The sequence below is a fragment of the Bufo gargarizans genome, chromosome 8 (genome assembly GCF_014858855.1).
Source record: "Bufo gargarizans isolate SCDJY-AF-19 chromosome 8, ASM1485885v1, whole genome shotgun sequence".
NCBI lineage: Eukaryota > Metazoa > Chordata > Amphibia > Anura > Bufonidae > Bufo > Bufo gargarizans.
Genome location: NC_058087.1, coordinates 169,551,734 through 169,567,956, shown reverse-complemented (window position 1 = coordinate 169,567,956; position 16,223 = coordinate 169,551,734).

The following is a 16,223-nucleotide window of genomic DNA, read 5'->3' as shown; positions in this document are numbered from 1 at the left end:
GGGCTCATTTTCACCTTAAGGACCAGGCCATTTTTTGCAAATCTGACCAGTGTCACTTTATGTGCTGATAACTTTAAAATGCTTTGACTTATCCAGGTCATTCTGAGAGAGTTTTTTCGTCAAAAAATACCAAATTTTCCAAAATGTTGCAAAGTTTCAATTTCTCTACTTCTATAATACATAGTAATACCATCAAAAATAATTATTACTTTACATTCCCCATATGTCTACTTCATGTTTGGATCATTTTAGGAATGATATTTTATTTTTTGGGGATGTTACAAGGCTTAGAAGTTTAGAAGCAAATTTTGAAACCGCTGTACGGGCACACGGCAGCGCGCAGAAGGAAAGGAATGCCGTACGGTTTTTGGAAGGCAGATTTTGCTGGACTGGTTTTTTGACACCATGTCCCATTTGAAGCGCCCCTGATGCACTCCTAGAGTAGAAACTCCAAAAAAGTTACCCCATTTTAGAAACTACACCCCTCAAGGTATTCAAAACTGATTTTCTAAATTTTGTTAACCCTTTAGGTGTTCCACAAGAATTAATGAAAATAGAGATACAATTTCAAAATTTCACTTTTTTGGCAGATTTTCCATTTTAATATTTTTTTTTCCAGTTACAAAGCAAGGGTTAACAGCCAAACAAAACTCAATATTTATGGCCCTGATTCTGTAGTTTACAGAACCCCCCCATATGTGGTCGTAAACTGCTGTACGGGCACAACATTCATCTGACAGGTTAGATCATGTGATCATGTATTTTTATAGAGCAGGTTGTCACGGACACAGCGATACCTAATATGTATACTATTTTTTTATTTATGTAAGTTTTACACAATAATTTCATTTTTAAACAAAAAAAATCATGTTTTAGTGTCTCCATAGTTTTTTCAGTTTTTGGGCGATTATCTTGGGTAGGGTATTATTTTTGCGTGATGAGATGACGGTTTGATTGGCATTATTTTGGGGTGCGTATGACTTTTTAATCGCTTGCTATTACACTTTTTGTAATGTAAGGTGTCAAAAAATTGTTTATTTACACTTTTTTTATATATGGTGTTCAACAGAAGGGTTAGGTCATGTGATATTTTTATAGAGCAGGTTATTACGGACGCGGCAATACCTAATATGTATACTTTTTTATTTATGTAAGTTTTGCACAATAATATCATTTTTGAAACAAAAAAAATAAGCATCTTTTAGTGTCTCCATAGTCTGAGAGCCTCTAGAAGCAATGAGGGCATTGCCATTGCAGAGAGAGATGAGCCCATTGCTCCTAGAGGCTCATTTGCATACATTAAAACATCATTTTTCTCAGCAATCCGGGCACATATCAACATGGGACCAAAACAGATGTCTTCAGCTGCCAAGTGCAGATATAACATGTCAGCCAGTTTCATAGGTACAAATCTGCTGACAGATGCCCTTTAATTACGGTAGGTCTGGTCTTTAATAGATTTTTTCCCCCATATATAATGATATACATTATGTAAGGAGCTGTGTAGTCATAATTATCTTTATTTAATTCTTGAGTCATTGAGGCAGGGCCATTTCTAGATTCTGTCCTGAATGAGGTGAAAATTCAAATAGTGCAACCCAGCCCTATTGCTAAAGGCATATTTGCATGGACTTTACATTCCTCACTAACAAACATACGGGAGAATACAGCACTACATACCGCTCACATTCAGTGATGTCTCCTCTGATGTAGATTCCTCCTCACCCTCTCCTACTGTGTACTTCCTCCATACCTTGTAGATTGCAAGCCCTCACGGTTTGTGACTTGTCTTGTTCAGTGCAATTGTCTGTATTATGTATGTGCACCCCTTATCATATGTACAGCGCCATGGAATTAATGGCACTTTAATAAAAATAAATAATAATAAGTAGATATTCCTCATCTTCTCCACTGGGAGCAGACTGCCATGACGAGTTCTCACCCAGACTGCTCTCATTAGTAATAGTAAACCCTACAGTACCACCAATAGTGAGAGTGCCCCCATTTGTAGCAATGCCCTCCATATTGTGCCCAATAATAACTTGCTGTACCCCCAGTAGTAATACAGCACTACATACCGCTCACATTCAGTGATGTCTCCTCTGATGTAGATTCCTCCTCACCCTCTCCTACTGTGTACTTCCTCCATACCTTGTAGATTGCAAGCTACCATAGTGCCCCTAATATTGCTACCATAGTGCCCCTAATATTTATAATGCCCTAATGCCCCCTACAGAGCCCTCTGTAGTTTTAATGCCCCTGCATTTATAACTCCCCTGTATTATAATGCCCCATGTAGTGCTAGTATGTTTAATGTCCCCCCATAATTTCACTATGTATACTGCTCCCCCCATAGTGCCGGTATGTATTGCTCCTCCATCCCCCTCATGGTGCCCTTATGTACAGTACAGACCAAAAGTTGGACACACCTTCTCATTTAAAGAGTTTTCTTTATTTTCATGACTATGAAAATTGTAGATTCACACTGAAGGCATCAAAACTATGAATTAACCCATGTGGAATTATATACATAACAAAAAAGTGTGAAACATCAAGACTCACTCTCATTTCATCAGTCCATAAAACCTTAGAAAAATCAGTCTTGAGATATTTCTTGGCCCAGTCTTGACGTTTCAGCTTGTGTATCTTGTTCAGTGGTGGTCGTCTTTCAGCCTTTCTTACCTTGGCCATGTCTCTGAGTATTGCACACCTTGTGCTTTTGGGCACTCCAGTGATGTTGCAGCTCTGAAATATGGCCAAACTGGTGGCAAGTGGCATCTTGGCAGCTGCACGCTTGACTTTTCTCAGTTCATGGGCAGTTATTTTGCGCCTTGGTTTTTCCACACGCTTCTTGCGACCCTGTTGACCATTTTGAATGAAACGCTTGATTGTTCGATGATCGCGCTTCAGAAGCTTTGCAATTTTAAGAGTGCTGCATCCCTCTGCAAGATATCTCACTATTTTTGACTTTTCTGAGCCTGTCAAGTCCTTCTTTTGACCCATTTTGCCAAAGGAAAGGAAGTTGCCTAATAATTATGCACACCTGATATAGGGTGTTGATGTCATTAGACCACACCCCTTCTCATTACAGAGATGCACATCACCTAATATGCTTAATTGGTAGTAGGCTTTCGAGCCTATACAGCTTGGAGTAAGACAACATGCATAAAGAGGATGATGTGGTCAAAATACTCATTTGCCTAATAATTCTGCACTCCCTGTAGTGCAGGGCTCGACAAATCCCGGGCGCCAGGTCGCCATGGCGACCAGGAATTTGGTCCTGGCGCCTTGGGTATTTGCCATGGCATGAAAATATAATGCAAAATAGGCCCAGCACTCCAGCAGCCAGACGGGCGCAGTATCTCTTTAAGTTCACAGTAGACGCGGCGTCACGCACGAGTCTGCGTCTGGTAGGTCCGCCCCTCCCGCTTCCCGCCACAGACAACAGTAAAGAGGATCGCTACTGCCTCAGGCTCACTGCAGTTAAGAGGACCGCTACTCGCACAGTCTGTCCTGGTCCTTCCTTATCGCTGCGCCGTATCTCCTTCTACTCTGTGTGACTGCAGAACAAGGTGAGCTGCATTGGTGTACCGACAATAGAGGCAGACCACGCAGCTGCTATGTGGCCCATGGGGGAAGGGGGCCCGGCTGTGAATAGACCCGAACCCATAATTTAACTAAATAAAAATGGTTGCTCAGAGTTCCTGTCTATGGTTCGGGGCATGTGTTTTTTTCTCCCTGCTTCCCCTGTGTTTTAATGGGCCCCTTACACAGTCCATGTTCCGCTGGCACAGTCACAGTCCCTGCTTGCAGCCTAGAGCGCTTCTGTCCGCTGGGTGCTGGTTGATTTGCTAGCTAGCCGTGCACCCAGCAGAGGAACTTGAGCCGGCTGTGCTGCGGGACTATTGTTGCTGCTGGCCTTGCTGTGACCTGACCTGACTGCCGTGACCGCGAACCAGCATCACCCTCCAGACACCAGTCATCCTGCAGAGAGAGTGACTTATCGTCTCCTCCAGGATTCAGTTTGTTTGAAGATCTACTCTGCCTGCCGCTATGCCACACAGTGACAGCAACAGCAAGTGCACAGTATGTTAGCAGCAGTGTGCACTGAAATGCCAAAGTTCAGAGTTGGGGGCAGACAGCAGGCACAGTCCATATGGAGGGGCTAAGGTGGCACTGGCACAGTTCATAAAGGGGGGCTATGGTGGCACCATGGCTCCTCCTTATGAACTGTGCTTGCTGTCTGCTTATGTGCACCAAGCCACCACTATTTTGAACTGTGCTTGCCGCTGTGCTGCCTATTATATAGTGTGACACCATAGCCGCCTTCCCTCCCTCATGAACTGTGTCTGGTGTGCTTCTTATTATATAGTGCGCCACCATAGCCGCCCCCCCATGAGCTATGTCTGCTGTGCTGCCTATTATATAGTGCGCCACTATATAATAAGCAGCACAGCAGGAACAGTTCATGAGAGGTATGGCAGTGGCACACTATATAATAATCAGCCGGCACAGTTAATTGGGTGTGAACTTTTGTGATCAGATTCTGGTATTCTATTCTAGCAAAGGAGCAGAATTACCTGAATCGCTGTGTCCGCCATATGCCAAACAATGCCAGCACCCACTTTATTGCATTCATTATAATGGGATCTGTTGGGTTCCAGCGTAAGTAGGTGAGTCGTGTGTGTAGTCAGAGGGGCTAAGAACAGGGCATGGGGGCCCAATTCAAATTCTCGCTACGGGGCCCAATGATTTCTTTGTACGCCCCTGGTGAGCTGCTTTGCATATGTCAGATAGGGCCAGGGAATGAGACCGGGAGGTGCTGGAGAGGGACAAGTGGCTGAGGGACCAGCAGCTGTAATGGCGTTTGGGGCGCCCCTTACACATGAGGACAGATTCATTCTTTATGGGGACGGAATGGATGCGGACAGCACACAGTGTGCTGTCTGCATCCGAATTTGCGGTCTGCAACTCCACAAAAAGATAGAGCATGTCCTATTCTTGTCCGTAGCTTGAGGACAAGAATAGGCATTTCTATGGGGGTGACGGGCTGGTGTGTTGCGGACCTGCAATTCGCTGGTCCGCAACACACCACGGACGTGTGAATGCAGCCTTATGAGGTTAAAAAAAAAAACTGGCTCCTAACCTTTTTAGCTGGCTCCTAGATTCAAAGGAAATTTGTCGAGCCCTGCTGTAGTGTCATTTACGGTTCATAAGCTGTGTGTTCATAAGCTAGGATGGTGCAAACTGGACAAAACCAGTTCATACTGGTATAGTATTGGGGGCCAGGAGAACTTCTGTATGGACATATATATATATTTCCTTCACCCTATGTGATTTGTGTTGTGTTTAGTCCTCACATTAATATGTAAATGTGTAGGTTTGCTTTACAAATATGTTGATAATAAAATACTCTGCAGGGTATTGTTCCCCAGAGTAAGATACTTGGAAACATTAGGGTTTTAGACATGCGCTGGTTATGGATCCACCAAAGTTATAAAGAAGTGCCGACCTCTACATAACTTCAGCGCATCCACCGCCGGTCTAAATCTACACCAGCTCCCTTACTGGCTTAAATTTAGACCATTTTCTATGCCTAAAACAGGCGTACAAAATGATAAATGAGACGGGCCTGTCCTCTTCCCGGCAAGTAACCTTGGTGTCGCAATTGCTCTAGAAATACGCCAAAAATAGGTGAATTTCTGTTAGTAAATGACCTCCATTATATTTGTCGTTCTTTCTCTCCGGTGCATCATAAAGGACTTAAAGGGGTTCTGCACTTTCATTTAACTGATGATCTATCCTCTGGATAGATCATCAGCTTCTGATCGGTGGGGGTCCGACACCCAGGACCCCCGCCGATCAGCTGTTTGAGAAGGCAGCGGCGCTCCATCAGCGCCGCGGCCTTCTCACTGTTTACCGCCGGCCCACTGACGTCACGACTTGTATCAACTAGCGTGGGCGGGGCTAAGCTCTGTTCACTTGCATGGAGCTTAGCCGCGCCCACGCTAGTTGATACAAGTGCAGAACCCCTTTAATTTGAACCATGCTGACAGATTTGGAGGCCCTTTGAAGTCTCTCTCAAATTCCAGAAAAGGGGACTTCCAATACAACGGGCGGTGATAACCTGGATAGGAAACCATGCATTTTGAATGGTGATATTTCGTTTGTAGAAACCCAAACCAGCTGAAGTTGTTTTGTAGAGGACCCTTGAGAGAAAAACGTGATGTGACTCTGATTTGTAAGTAATCTGTTCTACAAAATTTGGAGATGCCAGGGATTGAACCCGGGGCCTCATACATGCAAAGCATGCGCTCTACCACTGAGCTACATCCCCTAAGTCATTGCTGTTTTTTGAGACTCATTTTAATTAAAGGGGTTGTCCGGGATCAAATTTTTTTTTTTTTTAACCTCTTACTCACTGTTAGTAGCCAAATATATCTTCCTAAGATGTTTTTAGGTAGCTTTTGCCCTGCTGCATGGCTACTACAGTCCCCAGCAGACTGTGTACATATCTGTTTATGTATGCCATCACTTCCTGCTGCAGTGCATTGTGGCTCCCAGTGCAGCTCAGCAGCTCCTGGTTTCTACAGTGTAAGATCACCTCCCTGCACCCGCCCCCCTCATACATATTCCGCCTCCCCCATAGATCCACCCCCCTCTTACATATTCCTCCCCCATAAACTTCTCCTTGCTCTGTCTCTTGCACATGTCATGTGCTCAGTGTTTGCAGACAGTGAACTAACACACAGGGAGCAGCTCCATCTTTCCACAATGGTAGATCATTTTTATGCTTGTGCTAGTTACTCATGGTATACAACCTTAGGGATAGCAGACTGCAACAAACTATAAAGGCCACGCTCCCACATCTATCCATAAACATCGTTGACAGCGTCACACTATAAGGGCCACGCTCCCGCATCTATCCATAAACATCGCTGACAGCGTCACACTATAAGGGCCACGCTCCCGCATCTATCCATAAACATCGCTGACAGCGTCACACTATAAGGGCCACGCTCCCGCATCTATCCATAAACATCGCTGACAGCGTCACACTATAAGGGCCACGCTCCCACATCTATCCATAAACATCGCTGACAGCGTCACACTATAAGGGCCACGCTCCCACATCTATCCATAAACATCGCTGACAGTGTCCCACTATAAGGGCCACGCTCACATATAGATCCCTAAACATGACTGAGAGCTTTACACAATTATAGCAGCTTTGAAACAAAAAAATATTGTTTTAGTGTGTCCATAGTCTGAGAGCCACCGTTTTTTTTATTTTTTGACCGATTGTCTTAGTTAGGCTCCTTTCACACCTGCGTACAGGTGTCCGCTCGTGAGCTCCGTTTGAAGGGGCTCACAAGCGGCCCTGAACGCAGCCGTCTGGCCCTAATGCATTCTCAGTGAAGGCGGATCCACTGAGAATGCACCCGCCTGCCAGCGCTCAGCCTCCGCTCCGCTCAGTGAGCGGACACCTGAATGCTGCAAGCAGCCTGGCCGTGCGGAGGCGAGTGGATCCGTTCCGACTTGCAATGTAAGTCAATGGGGACGGATCCGCTTGAAGATGACACCATATGGCTCAATCTTCAAGCGGATCCGTCCCCCATTGACTTTCAATGTAAATTCTGAACGGATCCGCTCAGGCTACTTTCACACTTAGAAATTTTTCTAAGTTATAATGCAGACGGATCCGTTCTGAACGGAGCCACCGTCTGCATTAATATGAGTGGATCCGTTCAGAACGGATGCAAACGTCTGCATTATAGGAGCGGATCCGTCTGATGAAACATCAGACGGACCCACCCCGAACGCTAGTGTGAAAGTAGCCTTAGGGATTCATTTTTTGCGGGTTGAGGTGACGGTTTGATTAGTACTATTTTGGGGGACATGCGCCTTTTTAAACGCTTGTTGTTGCACTTTATGTGATGTTAGGTAAAAAAAAAAGGCTTTTTTTTAAAACAGTTTTTATGATATTTTTTTAAGGTGCTTTTCGGACATGGTGTGTAATGTGATATATTTATGGAGCCGGTTGTTACGGACAAGGCAATACCAAATATGTGTAGGTTTTTTTATTCATTTAATTTATTTTATGTAATAAATGAACGGATAAAAGACAATTTTTATTTTATTTCAAATTCAAATTTTGTAAAGGGGTGCGCCCCCCTCAATATTATAAGCATTGGTGGCGCAGTGCACCCCCCCTCAATATAATAAGCATATGACTTTCCATATAAAACTTAACTTTTACTTATTGATATTAAAATACTACCCCATATATATAAAACATATAATAACACACTGTGCCAGATAAATAGGCAAAGCCTTACTTTGGACATATCCAAGATATTATAATCCAAAAGGAAAAAGGATGCAACAACTTACAGTTTGGTAGTATTTTAATAACCTGCGGTGCAGCACAACGGCTTACAGTCTTACAGTGCTCTACAGTATTCCCCCTCCCATAACTGGTCTTGTAGCACGTGCCTGAGTATCCCTCCTGAGCAAAATACCAGCCTGGCTTGAGTTTGTGGGAAATGTATCAGTTCTCCAGTGTGAAATATCACTTTAGGTTATGGAGTCCTTGCAATGGACAGTAGCAACACTTGTGGCCTGACACAGAGACCCTAACTAACTATAGGCCTGGTCTCAGTCTCTAGGCGCCAACACTGTAATGAGGTGCGTGGACGATCTTACCGACCCGGGTCTGCTCTGCATCCGTTGGTGACTCTGAACAGAACAAAAGCCTCTCAAACAAGCATGCGGTCCAGCAGTGTATGTAGTTTTGCTTGTCAGCAATCCTCCTTCCTCTGGACAGGATCAGGGTCTTGGATACAATCAGCTTCACTTAGCTACCGCTCTGGTCACTGATATATTCTCCCACACCTGGATGCCGTCAAATCCTCTGCTGACACAGTTCTTCAGTCTCAGCTCCCTCTAAGATGGATGCTCCCTTTCTCTTCCTCTCCAGGCTCTCTGTGTAACTCCACCTCTCAAGGATATGGAAATATGCAGTCTGTAGCTGAAACAGCGGCATCTTGTGGCCAAACAGCAGAATGTCAAACCAGATCATTTAATTTAATTTACACAAATAATGTTCAGACAAGGAGAGCTGTTTCCCCATCTCACAGACGCAGACACCTCTGACGATGGTTTATCTCCCCAAGAACAAAAGTATGGGACATGTTGAAATCCAGCATCCCTATCCGTGACAGATGATAGGAGAAAAGTGCCCACAGGTGAACACTTAAACAGTGGATTGGAGCACTAACATACTGGGATTTAGTGCAGTGGTAGAGTGTGTGTTCCTCATCATCCCTATTCTTTAAATAATTAACGTAGGTGAAAGAGTAAAGGGGTTGTCTCAGCAAATTGTATTTATCATGTAGACACAGTTAATACAAGACACCTCCTAATGTATTGTTATTATCCATATTGCCTCCTTTGCTGGGTTGATTCATTTTTCCATCACATTATACACTGCTTGTTTCCATGGTTACGACCACCCTGCAATCCATCAGCGGTGGCCTTGCTTTCACACTATAGGAAAAAGCACCGGCCTATGTGCGCTCCCATGGTACCAACCACTAGAAAGGCTGGTGCTTTTTCCTATAGTGTGCAAGAATGACCAGCACATCTGGATTGCAGGGTGGTCATAACCATGGAAACGTAACCACTGATGGAAAAATGAATCGTCCCAGCAAAGGAGGCAATATGGACAATCAGAATACATTAGTGAGGGCCTTGTATTCATTTTCCCTACCTGATAAATGCCACTTGCTGAAGTGAGAGGACCCCTTTAAGCACATGTCAGGACGCAAATTACTGGTAATAATACGTCTAAAATGAAAGGCAGATTTGAAGCGGGGTGACGCTTATTGTGGTGAAAAAAGCTGAGAAAGGTGACTCTCCAGCCATTCTAGGTAAGAAACAATACCATGAGGAAGCATTAAAAAATGTTCTGATGCAAATGTCTAACACTTGAGAAACACCCGGCTCTGAATATTGAACAGGTTTCGGGTGACGCTGTTGATCAGGTGTTATTGACGGCGATCATGAGAAAGTTCATCTGTTGAACCTGTTGTCCAAGGTGCACAAGGATCTCAGGAACCCGCCTGGCCGGCCTGTGGTGTCTGGAATGAATTCATTACGTTGATTCGTTTTTGCAGAATGTAATCCGGGAGTCACAAGATTGCCTTTAACCCCTTCCCAACTTCCACCATACTATTACGGCACAATGGGAAGTGACCTCCTGCCATAATAGTACGGGCGCAGAAGCAGCACTCACTCGATTAGAGGAAGGGGTCTGGCTGCCTGCTGTATCCGCCGGCATCGCTGAAAGCGCCGATGCCAGAGGATTAGCCCCTCAGACGCCATGATTAATGCCGACCTTGCCATCTAAGGAGTTTGCAGAAGGAGGGGGCTCTCTCTGGTTCTCCGTCGGCCCCCGCAATGCAGTTGCAGGATGGTTTCCATGGCAGCCACAGGCCCTGCAAAGGCCTTGGTGCCCATCAGCTACGGAGGCCTATGAGGCTCAGGCTGGGTCACATAGCCAATTGTCAGTGTAAGGGTCCATTCACACGTCCGTGGTGTATTGCGGATCCGCAATACATCCGGCCGGCACCCCTCATAGAACTGCCTATTCTTGTACGCAATTGAAGGACATGTTCTATTTTTTTGCGGAGCCGCGTCCCGGAAGTTCAGGGCCGCACTCCTGAAATGCGGATGCGGAGAGCACATAGTGTGCGCTCCGCATCCCGTTCTGACTCATTGAGAATGAATGGGTCCGCACCCGTTCCCGATATTGCGGAACGGATGTGGACCCATTTGCGGACGTGTGAATGGACCCTTATACTGATAGTTCAATGCAGTACAATACAGCATGTCCGGAGTGAATGAGGATTGTAATTTTACGGTATATTTATAGGACTATTGGTTATTTAATACTTTCTAACTGCTTCCAGTGATGGCTAATGCTCCGGCACTCCCGCTGTGGTGAAACTAGGACTCTCAGCATGCTCCATTTATTTTGGTGGCTTTCTGAGAACAGCCAAGCAAGGGTGCATCGTGGGGGTTGTAGTTTTGCCACAGCTGGAGTGCCGGAGGATAGCCATCGCAGCTGTAGGCTTATTACATGGGGCGTTTTTCACTAGGCGCTGAATATCACTTATTGGGGGTCATTTAGCAAACTGCTGTAAAGTAGAACTGGCTTAGTTGCCCATAGCAACCTATCAGATTCCACCTTTCATTTTCCAAAGGAGCTGTCAAAAATGAAAGGTGGAATCTGATTGGTTGCTAGGGGCAACTAAGACAGTTCTGCTTTATACCAATTTGATAAATGACCTCCATTGTTTTTTTGCGGATCGGATGCGGACCCATTCATCTCAATGGCACTTCAAAAGATTCGGACAGCATCCGTAAGTCCGTTCCTTGGCCCTGCAAAGAAATAGAACATATCCTATTCTCGTCCATTTTGAGGACAAAGATAGGACATTTCTGCAGAATAAAAAAAAAAAAAAAAGTGGTGGCAGGCCCTTGGCCGGTATCCATGTTTTGCAGATCCACGATTTTCTGACAGCAAGAAACTTACGGTCATGTGCATGAGCCCTTATCGGGGGCTTCCTACATCTCCACTTAAAGGGGTTTTCTGGAATTTTAATATCGATGACCTATCCTCAGGATAGGTCATCAATATTAGATCGGTGGGGGTCCAACACCTGGCACCCCCTGCCGATCAGCTTCCTTCCCTTCATTGCTTACCTGCTCTCCTTCGACATCATGGTGTAATTACAAGGAGCCGTCCCATTCACTCCTATGAGACGGCTCTGTAGTATACACTATAGAAGTGAATGGGACGGCTCCTTGTAATTACACCACGATGTCGAAGGCGAACAGGTAAACAACAAAGGCAAGGCAGCGCTGGCACGGCTTGATGATGGGATGGGGGTGCTGGGTGTGGACCCCCCCCTATTCTGAGCATAGGTCATTAATATTAAAATCCCGGAAAACCCCTTTATCATATATGCTTGAGAAAGGGGGTCGCTACGGCGTGTGTCTTCACACCGGACTCTCATCATCCAGTGTCCTCATTGACACACAGAAATTTTGGTAACTTTTTTTTACAGTTTGAGAATCCCCTAGAGTTGACTGGGATTACACTGGGATTACACTGGGATTCTGCACATAATTCTATCACATTGCTGTTTTTTGTGACATTTGGAATTTGTCCTGATAAGAGGCGCTGCCTGTGAAGTGCGCTGCGCGTTCTTTTACGGCGCTGGGTCTTTCCTACATGAGAAATGTATGCAGTTGTTTTATTATCATCGTTGAGATGATTTGTCTTCTGAAGACTAAAGTAGTTGGGTGCAACGCCCTTTATACTGGGTGGGGGAATATTTACCCAGTTTATGTATATTCATGTATAATATGTTTATATTACTTGCAGGTCGCAATTAACCTCTCGGCTCACAATGTTCTTTATGTGAATAATAATTAAATGGAACTGACAGAATTCTAACACTGTTTATAGGTTCCGTCACAGCTTTTATCATTACCTATGCCTTAGGCCTCCTGCACGCGAACGTGTGCGCCCCGTTGCCGTATTGCGGACTGCATTTGCGGTTTTCCAAATGCTAACCAATCTATGCCAATTCCCACTCACCACGGATCCTGCCCTAGCTCTATTATCATTAGGTATAGATAAATTTACCTTTCTACATGCTACCATTATCTCTCATGTGTGCATAGCAGCAACACACAAAATTGCCTCATCATGGAGAACTCAAACTCCTACACATATCTGCACTATTGTTTAAATGGTTAACGAACAGTGTTGGTATGAGAAGATGTCTGCCTCGGCATTCAATGACTTAAATAAACACCGAGTTAGATGGAAAATCTGGAGTTCATCCACATTTTACTCACCAACTTCTTAAGTGCTCCTATACGATCTGAGTATCTTAATGTGTACGGATATACTGTATATATAGCGCTGCATTATCAATGCGTAGACATTACTATAAATAATGTATTCTGATTATACTAAGCCCTTACTCCTTTCATCTACCACATAGATGATCTGACTCTCGATAACTGCCTTGTGATATAACAGAATATAACGACATACTTGATGTTATGATATATCCCTCCAGTTACTTTGTTATTATTGTTTTTCTGCTGCCACGTCGGGTACCATTTTCCGACCTAATGTATGTAACTGAACAAATATGGCACATCAATAAAAATTATGTTTAAAAAAAAGAAAAAGCGATTACTTATTATTAATGTGAGGCACATGCAGGTCCAAATTGATAAAACAATGGGCCTGATATTAACAGGACCTTGGTGCAAAAAAGTTGGGGACCACTGCTTTAAATGACCATTGCTATGGCTTGTCTGTCTTCCCTTTAGTGTAAACAGGAGACATAGGGGCGGTCCTTCACACTGCATGCCTGCATTAGGCTTCAGAGTGCGGAGGCGTGTCTCTCTGTAATCCAATCTGATTGGCCGGCAGGAAGCTGCTGGTTACAGCAAGTGTGCATGGGAAGTGAGGGAAAGCAGTTTTGGCCTCAGAGAACTGGCAGAGGAGCCATCTTGAGAAGATCCTCATATTGTAGGGGTTAAAACAGCCGTAACTAAGGGAAAAACTCAAGGAAAACAGCGGTATGGGAAGAAACTAAAGATTGCTTTATGCATAATGCTGCAGCAGCAGTAACATGTGCTAATATTGACAGTTACACTAGAATCCACCAGATAATCGCTAATGGGACAAGACCCAAACTTGTTGCTTCTTATTTCCGACCAAACTGCTGGAGGAGGATGAGGGTAACTATCCCCTTTTAGAGCTCAGACGACCGTATATTTGTGTCCGCATCCGTTCCGCAATTTTGCGGAACGGATGCGGAGCCAATCATTTCAATGGGGCCGCAAAAGATGTGGACAGCACACTGTGTGCTGTTCTTATCCATACTTCCGTTCCGCGGCCCCGCAAGATAGAATGTGTCCTATGTCTATCATAGGGATGGACGTTTAATTCCGCAAAATGCGGAACACACACGGGCTGTATGCATGTTTTGCGGATCCGCAATTCGCATACATTTATCTGAATGAGCCCTTTCATTAAAGCTGCTATTAGCATGATGGACCGGATTTTATGATTTTGTAAACTAATGCCATATGGAGCTATTATTATTATTAATATTATGTCAGGTGTCTGAGCCCTTAGGCTCAGATTATGCTGACGATTTACATGTGAATCGCGGTTGCGTTGTGACCTGTTATTCCTGTTAGTGACATTGCACAAGTTTGTTTCTCCTTAGTGTACTTTCACACTAGCGTTTTTCTTTTCCGTCACAGGGGCTCAATACCGGAAAAGAACTGATCAGTTTTATCCCCATGCAATCCGTTCAGGATGCATCAGGATGCATCAGTTCAGTCACTGAACGGCGTTTTGGACTGAGAAAATACCGCAGCATACATTGAAATGTATTAGTGCCGGATCCGTCCATCTGGTCTGCGCATGCGCAGAGCTTTAAAAATGTGAAAAAAATTTAAACGGATCAGTTTGTCCGTATGACAAATGGTGAGACGGATCCGTTCCGCACCCGGATCCGTCTACAAATGCTGTCCTTTTGTATGCAGATTGACAGATCCGGCAGGGAGTTCCGGCGACGGAACTGCTTGCCGGATCACTCTGCCGCAAGTGTGAAAGTAGGCTTATGACTGTTGTACAGGACTAGAAAAACATGGCTGTTTTGTTCCAAAAACAGTGCCACTCTTGTCCACAGGTTGCGTGTGGTACTGCAGCTCAGCCTCATTCACTTCCTCAGAGCTGCAATACCCGCTGCTCCTGGAAGTAAGCAGCCATGTTTTTATTTCCCAATCCGGTAATATTAAAGGGATATTCCAGCCTTGAGCATTTGTCCCCTTTAGCAGGATATGTAATAAGTGTTACATCAGTGGTGACCTGGCTGACGGCTAGAACAGGAAGGGGGAGCCGGGGGCACTGATTTGGGCATTATACTGAGTGGGGGCACTTCTGTACGCGTTGTATTGTATGGAGGGGCGCTTAGGGGCATTATACTGAGTGGGGGCACTTCTGGAGGCGTTCTATTGTATGGAGGGGCGCTTAGGGGCATTATACTGAGTGGGGGCACTTCTGGAGGCGTTCTATAATATGGAGGGGCACTTAGGGGCATTATACTGAGTGGGGGCACTTCTGGAGGCGTTCTCTAATATAGAGGGGCACTTAGGGGCATTGTACTAAGTGGGGGCACTTCTGGAGGCGTTCTATTGTATGGAGGGGCGCTTAGAGGCATTATACTGAGTGGGGGCACTTCTGGAGGCGTTCTATTGTATGGAGGGGCGCTTAGAGGCATTATACTGAGTGGGGGCACTTCTGGAGGCGTTCTATTGTATGGAGGGGCACTTAGGGGCATTATACTGAGTGGGGGCACTTCTGGAGGCGTTCTATTATATGGAGGGGCACTTAGGGGCATTATACTGAGTGGGGGCACTTTTGGAGGCGTTCTATTGTATGGAGGGGCGCTTAGAGGCATTATACTGAGTAGGGGGCACTTCTGGAGGCATTCTATTGTATGGAGGGGCACTTAGGGGCATTATACGGAGTAGGAGGCACTTCTGGAGGCGTTCTATTATATGGACGGGCACTTAGGGGCATTATACTGAGTGGGGGCACTTCTGGAGGCATTCTATTATATGGACGGGCACTTAGGGGCATTATACTGAGTGGGGGCACTTCTGGAGGTGTTCTATTGTATGGAGGAGCGCTTAGAGGCATTATACTGAGTGGGGGCACTTCTGGAGGTGTTCTATTGTATGGAGGGGCACTTAGGGGCATTATACGGAGTAGGAGGCACTTCTGGAGGCGTTCTATTATATGGACGGGCACTTAGGGGCATTATACTGAGTGGGGGCACTTCTGGAGGTGTTCTATTATATGGACGGGCACTTAGGGGCATTATACTGAGTGGGGGCACTTCTGGAGGCGTTCTATTGTATGGAGGGGCACTTAGGGGCATTATACTGAGTGGGGGCACTTCTGGAGGCATTCTATTGTATGGAGGGGCACTTAGGGGCATTATACTGAGTAGGGGGCACTTCTGGAGGCGTTCTATTATATGGAGGGGCACTTAGGGGCATTATACTGAGTGGGGGCACTTCTGGACGCATTCTATTATATGGAGGGGCACTTA